The 9,715-nt window shown below is 45.6% G+C and overlaps 1 protein-coding gene across 1 annotated transcript in view; it reads right to left on the reverse strand.

The window, feature by feature from the left end:
• The window catches only part of ESRRG (estrogen related receptor gamma), a 625,896-nt gene extending 616,181 nt beyond the window's left edge, over positions 1 to 9,715 (reverse strand). Inside the window, exon 1 of the mRNA XM_060644356.3 lies at positions 9,551 to 9,715. The gene's annotated coding sequence lies outside the window, so the exon portion shown is untranslated. The remainder of the gene's footprint in view (positions 1 to 9,550) is intronic.

Here is a 9,715-nt window from a genome sequence, read left to right on the forward strand (position 1 = left end):
ACTCATGTGGCCATAGCAGTAATCTCTCAGCTTTCCTTCCCTCTCTTGGGACTCATAATACATTCCCTACTCTACATACCTAGCTCCAACAGACCTACCTCCTAGCATTAAATAAGGGGAAAAGCATTTATGAAACCATGCCCTGAAACCTAGCAGGTGTTCACACACACTGTTCAACAAATCAATAAGTTCACAGTTATTTTAACGTTGTGGGGAATTAACCAAACTCTATCACAGCAAGCATTCAACACAGAAAGATTTTCTGCTGATTATTTAGAGACAGACAAAACAGAGCTGGACCAATAGTGTATGCATCCATATCAGTCAGCCTGGCAAACTGTTCCTCAGAACATTTGGCTCATGCTTATGGACACAGTAATTACCCAAATCATGGTGAGAGCCAAACTGTGCGACATTGGCCACAACACCCAGAATGTTACAATATTTCCTCTGCTTGTACCAGACCTTCAAAAAGTGGACTCTTGGGGCGCCTGGATGGCTCAGTAGGTTGAGCGTCCAACTCTTGATTTCGGCTCAGGTCATGATCCCAGGGTTGTGGGTTCGAGTCTTTTTTCAGGCTCTATGCTGAGTGTGGAACCTGCTTAAGATTCCCTCTCTCCCTCTGCCCCTTTGCCCCTCTCCCTTACTCTCTCTCTCAAATAAAATTTAAATTTAAATTTTAAAAAGTGGACAATTCATTCTTACGTCAGCTAACGGCTAAATTTTTTGGCATCTATATATTTACAGAAGGAAAGATTTCCCATTTATCAAGTATCTTCATTGATAATAATTAATCATTGTTCAAAGAGTAGAATGCAATGGACTACATGTAACAACAATACAGTCCTCAGTGCATTTAATTCTCTTTCCATTCTGAATACTCTCTGGAGCCTGTAGCACTCAGGATAATTGCTATGAAAACTGCTCAATCGCCCCACAAAGAATCCTTTGAAAACACTAGAAATAGGGTTGATTGTTTCCCAACTTTGCAGTATACTCTGAAGCCTGTCCTTTGGAATAGATCTGATATTGCTTATTATCCATCTTGCATATATAAAATAAGAAAGAAAAAAATGATCACTGAAAGATCTCTGCTTCAAAGACTATTAATAATTTCTAATTAGTGTATTACTCTATATCCTATATATTAATTTGTTGTCATTTGTGTGTGTGTGTGTGTGTGTGTGTGTGTGTGTGTGTGTGTATGTGTGTGTGTGTTGGCTTTTCTTGCCCTTCTGATACTAAACTTTAAATTTTTAAATGTTTTTCCCATAGCTCAAGCACTCAGTGGATACCCAACAAACTTCGTTGGCTCATCGACCTGTGGTTGACGAGAGCAGCAAGTGAATTTGGAGAACTGAATTCATGCCATAATGTTTATTTTCTATTGTTTATTATTGCCTTTGTGCTTAATGTTCTGGTTGCCATCTACTTCCCGTGCCTATTAGCAGTCTTATGTTAGCAGGAACAAATGTGATTGATTACAGGGCTTACGCAGGTAACCAAGTAAATGAATCAAGCCAAGTTTGGTGACCCCATCAAAAGATGGCAGTGACAGCTTGACTCCAGCAGATTATTGCTGTGGGAGAACGCAGGAATGCCGCCCTGGCATTCCTAGACCTTCCAATGTTTCCAGAAAAGTCGGGCCTGTAATAGGTACCCAATAAACATTTGCTGAATCCATTAATCAGACTCCAATTTTCATCAGAAATCTCTAGATTTTAGATGTAAGCAGCATAATATAGTAGTAAGAATACAGACTCTCAAGTCCGACTGCCTTCATTCAAAACTTAACTCTGCCACCTATCAGCTCCATGACCTTGGGCAAGTTATACAAAACCTCTGGGCTTGGTTTTCTCATCTGTAACAGGAGGAAAGTATCGACCTCACAGGGTTATTTGAGAACTTTTTTTTTAATATGCATTAAATCTTAGGATAATATCTGGAACATTGCAAGTGCCACATAAAAAAGGAAGCTCACACTTAAACTTCAAAATGTCTTATAATTTTCATGTTATCCCATCTTTCCCCACCATAACTGGTGGATAAACATGTGACTCTGTAGACAAGGAAACAGTCTCCCTCAGAACCCTCAGGACTGTTCAGGATGACAGCCATGCACGTGACTCACGCAGGAACCCTGGGCATGCACGCTTAGTGTGCAGTGATTTACCCAACAGTGTGTCCCTTAAAATGGCAGATGTACAAATCTGGTCCAATACTTCTGATGGACAGAACCAGAGATGTCTCAATCAGTGTTCATCATAAACCCTCTTACTCAATAACTAAATACTGAAATAAAATGAAGATCTGATTCAACCCCCTGTGTGGTTTTTTTTAACCCAAATGTTAATTACCCAAAACCAACCAATTTGAGAGAATAATCAAAACCTTTACATTCAATAATGTCCCTTTATATTCCTCCTCTTTTATTAATTTTTGCTTTTAAATTCCATTGCAATAATTTAGTTTCTCTTTCCTCTGACTCTAAGACCTTTCTCCCAGGGGCTTTACAGATACATCACCTGACCACAGGCCCGTGTGTGGCTGTGTGTAAAAACTGCTAAGTTAGGAACACCCTGTCAACCTTTTCTTTCATTTTCCTGGTTGTTGTTGGTTTAAGGCAGATGTTTAATGTTATTTAAACAGAGGAGACTATTTAAAATTTCTTGGAAGATGGATTCGATAATGATATTTTTTTAAAAAACACCTACTGTCTTCTTGAGATCAAAGATCTCATTCAGCAGGGTAGACATCTTATCTGAATAACTCAGGACTTCTTCAAAGAAAAAGGTCAGTGTAGCTGTAGCTGTTTCCTTCCCTTGAACAGCAGTAACTTTATGTTACTGCCTGATAACCTGCATTTCACAAAGCTGCTCTCTGGGCATTACAGAAGAGTCTTCTCTTTTTTTAGGGTATGGAGTTTTGAATATTTGTTTTGTGTTGTGTTTAAGACTGAGTCTCCTCACGGAGGAGAAATGCACCTGTTGTTAAAAACAACTACTACCAAATTGGACTTTATCAAAATTCAAAACTTTTATGAATTGTGGGGCATTATCAAGGTGAACAACTCACAGAATGGGAGAAAATATAAATGTATGCAAGTCATATACCTGATAAGTATCTAATATTCAGAGTATATAACAAACTCTTACATGGGGCGCCTGGGTGGCTCAGTCAGTTGAGCGTACGACTTCGGCTCAGGTCACGATCTCGCAGTCCGCGAGTTGGAGCCCCGCGTCGGGCTCTGGGCTGATGGCTCAGAGCCTGGAGCCTGCTTCTGATTCTGTGTCTCCCTCTCTCTCTGCCCCTCCCCCATTCATGCTCTGTCTCTCTCTGTCCCAAAAATAAACGTTAAAAAAAAAATAAAATTTTAACAAACTCTTACAATTCAACAACAAACAAACGACCCAATTAAAAAAATGAGCAAAGGCAGTGAATAGACCTTTCTCCGAAGAAAACACTCAAATGGACAACAGGCACATGAAAAGATGCTTGGCATCATCAGTCATGGCAAATATGCAAATTAAAACCACAGTGAGATACCACTTACACCCGCGAGGGTGGCTATGACTGTTTTTTAAATAAAAAAATGAATAAATGTTGGTGAAGATGTAGAGAAACTAGAACCCTCAGACATTTATGGTAGGACTCTACAATTGTGCAGACACTGGAAAGCAGTGTGGGGATTCCTCAAAAAGCGAAACACAGAATTATGATGCGACCCAGGAATTTGACTATCCCCAACAGGTCTGAAAACGTACATCCGAGCAAAACCTTGTAAACGTATGTCCACAGCAGCATTATTCATAACGCCCAAAAAATGCAAACAACACGAATGTCTGTCAACAGAGGACTGTATAAACAAAATGTGGTATATCCATGAAATCCAGGATCATTCAGCCAGAAGGAGAAGTGAAGCACTGAAACATCTATAACATGGGCGAACCTCGACGGCGCTGTGCTAAGTAACGAAGCGAGAAACCAAAGGCCCAATGCTAAACGATCTCAATTATAAAATGTCCAGAACAAGCAAATCCATACATATAGGCTGCAGGTGAGTGGTTGTGAGGAGAGGAGGAATGGGCAGACCGCTGAATGGGTACAGGTGATGACGATGCTCTGGACTTAAACAGTGGTGTTGGCTGCACATCATTGTGAATCTAATGAGCTACGTTATATGTTTGCAAATGGTTTAAATATTTTATGATATCTGGAATTTTATCTCATTAAAAAAAAATACTGGCTTGAACCCTCAACAGGAAAAGCAAGAACCATCTTCCCATACAAAGCAACTGCGCACAATGTATCACCCAAATGATATTAAGGAGCAAAAGACTGCATGTAGGTCAGTGCCTGACAACGTGTCCTTATTCCCTTCATTTCATGGTGCCATTTATCATTAGCCCTTTGCCCTTGAACAACATTTTTGGTTTGTCGGTTTGTCAGTAGAAGCTTCTTTTCTGATGCTGCGTTTCTTATCAAAACTTTAGCAAATTTGGCTATCACTGGTTAACGAATATATGTGGGAACCTTCTCCCTTCTAAATTACATTAAAATGTTTAATTTGAAATAAGAGAATATTGATGACTCTGGTAAAGGGAGGTTTATGATTTATCAAAAATCAGTATTTTTTAATGTTTATTTTGAGAGAGAGAGAGAGAGAGAGAGAGAGAGAGAACCCAAACAGGGAGGGGCAGAGAGAGAGGGAGAGAGAGAATCCCAAGCAGGCTCCACACTGTCAGCACAAAGCCTGATGTAAGGCCTGATCTCACAAACTACGAGATCATGACCTTAGCTGAAATCAAGAGTCAAGAAGCTCACCCAACTGAGCCACCCAGTTGCCCCGATAAATCAGTAATTTGTATCATTAATCAACATGAGACAAACGAAAAGAGAACATTGATATATCTAATAGAAAAAATAAAGAACATTAAGAAAAAACTAATTAGTAAGTCTCCCCCAAAAAGAAGACCTATATTTTCTCCCAAGAAGAAATGTCTTTTTTTACTACTTAAATGTTAACCATAAAATAGATTATATGAAGATAGAATAAAATAGATTATAAATCTATAAAATAGATTATATTCAGAAGAATATACCATATGCTTAAAAATTTAATTTTTCTGTCCTTCAAACCTTCCTGTCAACTAGGTTATACAATGGAAAATGTTGAAAAATAACTTTAAGCTGGGAAAAAATCTAATTTGAATATATACTTGTTAATAAGCAGTTGATGGCAGATTCAGTTAGATGGGAGGATATAACTACAAAGCAGCATGACAAAGTCACACACAAAGTTCTGAAAAGAAATCTCGTCGTCAATGAATTTCACAGATACAATCTACTGAACTTATGTTAAATAATTTTTAACATACGCCATGATTTTTTTTTAATCTCAAAGAAAAATTCTGTATTAAAAAGGCACATTTACCTTTTATGAGGGAACTATTTAAATGTTAATCTGACCAGGTTTATTCCAAATAGGCAGGAGGAGGGAAAAGAGCAGGCATTTAAATAATTCAAGTTTAAAACAAAGAAACTCACTTCCATCTCAAGTATGTGTCTCATTCAGGTGAAAAGCAAAGGCAGTTTTAACCAGAAGTACCTGGAGAGTTGTAGTGGGAATAATCCTGTCTCATAGAAGCTGAACATATCTGGTTCATGTACTGTTATTGTAAGGAAATTTGAGAAATACAGAAACTAAAAGCAACCTGTTGAAGGTGAACAAGAATTTGATGGAAATAAATGCTTATATTTTATGTCAAAATTAGGTGAGGCAGAGGAGCGCTTTATGTATTCAGTGGTCGGATTTTTAACAACACTCAGCCAGAATATGTATCTGAACATTTGGCCAAAACAGTCACCTGAACTGAGAGTTCTGTTTCTTCACATAAGAGGGGAAATGAAGTTAAAGGATGAGACATCTGGAGGAAAGCACTGAGGTCATGGAAATTCCTTGTCAAACAGAATCACTCGGTTCTTCCTTTGGTTCTCGCGAATTCCCCTTCTCCATTTCCCTTTCAGGCCTGGGGTCCATTCCCAGATCTGTGTAAATTTAATGATCAAATGGAATCCTGATGGAGACTGTACTCCAATCCTCTAAACCCTCACTTCTTAGTAAAAGGAGTCTCTATGAGGGAGAACAGGTTAGGAATTACCCCACAGCTGGAGTCCTGGGGCTTCTGACCCAAGAAAGATTGTTCGGGGTGACAGAGAACAGAGCTGCTCCAGCTTTTGAGAAAAGTGGCTATTGCCTTCATCCATCCACACACAGCAAACAGTTTTCTTGTTCTGCTTTTTGTTTTGTTTTTTTTTTCCAGTCAAAGCTCTGTCTGGGGACAGGGAGAGGGGGAACTGGTATGGGTTCTAATACCACCGTAGTCCCCAGATGACCCAGCTTTGCTGTAGAGAGAACAGGAGGGCAGACAAGGGACTAAAGGTGGGGCTTAAGAAGACAGGGGCTGGCAGAGTGCAGCTGAAAGTTTTAGGGCTCATAACACTCTCTTCCTCTGGGAGCGTTCAGGGTGATCTCACCCTTGCGACAGAGCAGCTCATGGCACCATGAAAACATGATTTAGGGACTGCCAACTGATTATTCATAAAACGGTGACACCATTTATAACCGTGATCTAAGGCCATCTATGAAAGGCAAGGCCTTGCTCCCAAGTGGGCCACCTCTGCCAAACCCTGCCTCTGCATTGTTTCCCTGCTTGTGGCCTCTTCTCAAGGCTTCTAGGTCACAGACCCAAAGAATTTGAAGAGGACAGTCCCTTATCCTGCCACTTTCACAGTTCCTTGAAAACATGAGCTATTTTGGAGAAAAGGGTATCTCTTCTGTTCACTAGTACATTTGGAAACAAAAAGGCCTCCTCTTTCTCTGCCTTCACCTCCTTCCATACACAAAGTTTGGGCCCAGAACTCTCTAGTTCTGTCTGGAGGGTGGAAAGTCATCTTCACTCACACTCAGGTGGAAAACTCGGGGTCCTTCCTATCCAGAGCCCCTGTAGGTAAAGCCCCAGGGGGGGCTGCAGGCCACTGAGCAGAGGCAGAGCACAGAAGGACTGGGACAAAAAATAACTTGAAGCCTAGAGACAGAACAAGAAGGACCCTGCAGCACAGCAGCAGAGGAGAGGGCTAAACCAGAGCTTAAGGCAAGTTCATCTTACTTCGTTAAGCCAAGGAACCTGCCAAGTTCTAAGAGCCCATTAGAGACCAGAAAAAAGCCCTACCGGCTCCCAGAATTCCTAACAGCACAATCTGCTGGGTGAGCCCCCTTTTCCCAGCACAGTCCAGTCTGAAAGCCTGGGGGGCCTTGCCCACCTTCAGGCCCCAGATTCCATGCCAAAGTAGAACCGCCAGGGTTGGGAAAGACAAGCTGGGCCTTTTCCATCTTTGACCTGCTTCTGAGTGGCGCGTGTCCTAGAACACTGGGGACAGAGTATTTGAACGTAGCTGAGGGTCAGGAGCGGAGGAGGCTGAGTTCAAGTGAGTCACTGTGTGAGCTGATCCACCCACTAGCCAGCCGAGGCCAGAGAACTTGGGCTGGGGGTTCTTGTCTTGGGCACCTCCACCGGCCTCCAAACGCCGCGGTGTGTGTTCTTTTCAAGGGGGACTAGGAGAAAAAAACAGCTAGCTAGAGGTCATTCTTTTTGACCATACCGGTCCCTTTACTGCGCGTTTTTTTCTCTCATTGCCCCTTTCCACCTTTCTTTGACGTCATTCTCCCCTTCCTTCCCTGTCTTCCTCTTAAGACTTGCGTAAAGAGGAGAGGCTCAGAAAACGCGCCACGGGACAGCAGAGTGGCATTTACGGTCGGGAGTGGGGTGGGGTGGGGAGGGGGAGATACTAAGACGTCGCTCCCCCAGGCCCCGAATGCGGACATTTACCGGTCCCTACCGCTAGTTTCTGGTGCAGAGTTGCATTAAGTTTGACATCTACCCATAACCCCTCATGTGGCCCAGGGAGAGTAGCAGAAACTTTCTTCTGCTTTTAACTTGGCAGTTGAGTTCCTGAAAGTTGTCTTGGGCGGGCAGGGGTGAGAATCGGGACAGCTCTGGGCCGGGTGTGGGCGGCCCCCGTCCTGTCAGAACCAGAATGTCCCTGCAGGGCCAGGTCTGGAGAGAAGCAGGGACGTGGGCTGGGATCAGACCCCTCCCCCACCTCTGTGCCAGGGAACTCTGGGTGCACGCACGCTGGACAGTGAGGTCCCCTCTCCCGGGCACTGCCATAGACCCGTCTTGGCTCTTCGCTGCCCACCAGTCTAGCCACGCGGCCGACTGAACGCTTTGGAGATGTGGCCACAGGGGGATTGCAAGTGTGACATCCACTGTGAGAGCAGAAATTGGAGGCGGGTAAGAAGTTAAGCCGGCGAGGGCGCGGGGCCCTGCGCGCGCGCGAGAGAGGGGAGGCCGCAATTCTCCCCTCACTGGCTCCTAACTCCTCCCCACCTCCGTTCTGGGGCTCTGTCCTTCGGCCAAACGGATCTGAGCCCCGGGTTATTTTCAGTCACAACCGCCTCCGCCCCCGCCCCCGCACGTCGTGCCACGGTTCCGGGGCCCGGGGAGAGGAGGGCGGTTGGACCTGTGGGGCGCGAGTCTCACGCCTGAGGCCGCGCGCCTGCGAGAAAGCCGGCCTGGCGGCGGCTCCGCGCGCACAGCCGTTCCCCGCGCCATAAACGCGCGCCGAGCGCTTCTCGCGCCTCTCGAGCCTCTCGTGCCGGGGACTCGGGAAACACTCCTGCCCGCGCGGCTCCCCGCCCTCTTGACGTCTCACTTCTGAAACACATAGGCATCCTCCAAGGTTCTGGCATTTATAAAAAAACAGGACAAGGGCAAGGCCCACGGACCGCCGAGATCCGCCTGCGCCTTTGCGGTCTGCGCAAGCGAGTCCTGTCCGCAGCCGCTGGGGAAAAGGGGGCATCGCAACGCCCAGTGCTACGTGGAATTTAGGGAACTGACGCTGACCCTATTTCCCAGCTAGCCTTATCCTGTACCCACGTCCTTCCCTCCTTTCTACTGGGGTGGTTCCGAGATTTTGATTAAGACATCTGTCCCAGCATCGCAGAGGGAGGGTCCTAAATGGCGAGGCTTCCCGAGCACTTGACTCTCATCCCGCGATCCGTGCCACGGCAAAAGGAAAGGTCTGGATCCAAACGCTCCTAGTCCCCTCCCCCAGCGCGCGGGGCCGCGCTCCAGACCCGCTCCATCACGCCCCTCCCCCGCCCTCAGCCCCACACAATTTCCCTGTTGATGAAACACACACGCCCAGCCCACCCCGCCTCCCGCGTAAAGGCCAGTGCTGTCTCTTTTTGTGCCCAGATGCAAACTCAGCTGGAAGTTGAGAGCAGGGCAGAGTCAGAGATGCAAGGAAAGAGAGAAACAGAAGAGAAAAATCAGAGGGGGTGAGAGCGCTGAGCGGAGCTGGAGGTCGCAGGGGCCGGGGCACAGGCGGAGGAAAGCCCTAGGGGCGCGGGCGCGGCGGCGGAGCCGCAGCGCCTCCCCCGCGTCTGCCACCCGCGAGCGCCCAGCGGGGTCAAGCGCGGACTCACATGGTCGGACTGCAGAGCCGCTCTCAACTACTGCGGGTGGGTGGTTTCGGGACTCCCCGAGATCTTCTCCCCGGCTGCCTGCGGTGCGAGGGCAGAAACAAAAACAAAACAAATCACGGGACACAATCGAGACAGGCCGCTCGGCGCCGCGGGGACCTCGCGCAC

The sequence above is a fragment of the Panthera onca genome, chromosome F1 (assembly GCF_046562875.1).
Source record: "Panthera onca isolate mPanOnc1 chromosome F1, mPanOnc1 haplotype 2, whole genome shotgun sequence".
Classification (NCBI taxonomy): domain Eukaryota; kingdom Metazoa; phylum Chordata; class Mammalia; order Carnivora; family Felidae; genus Panthera; species Panthera onca.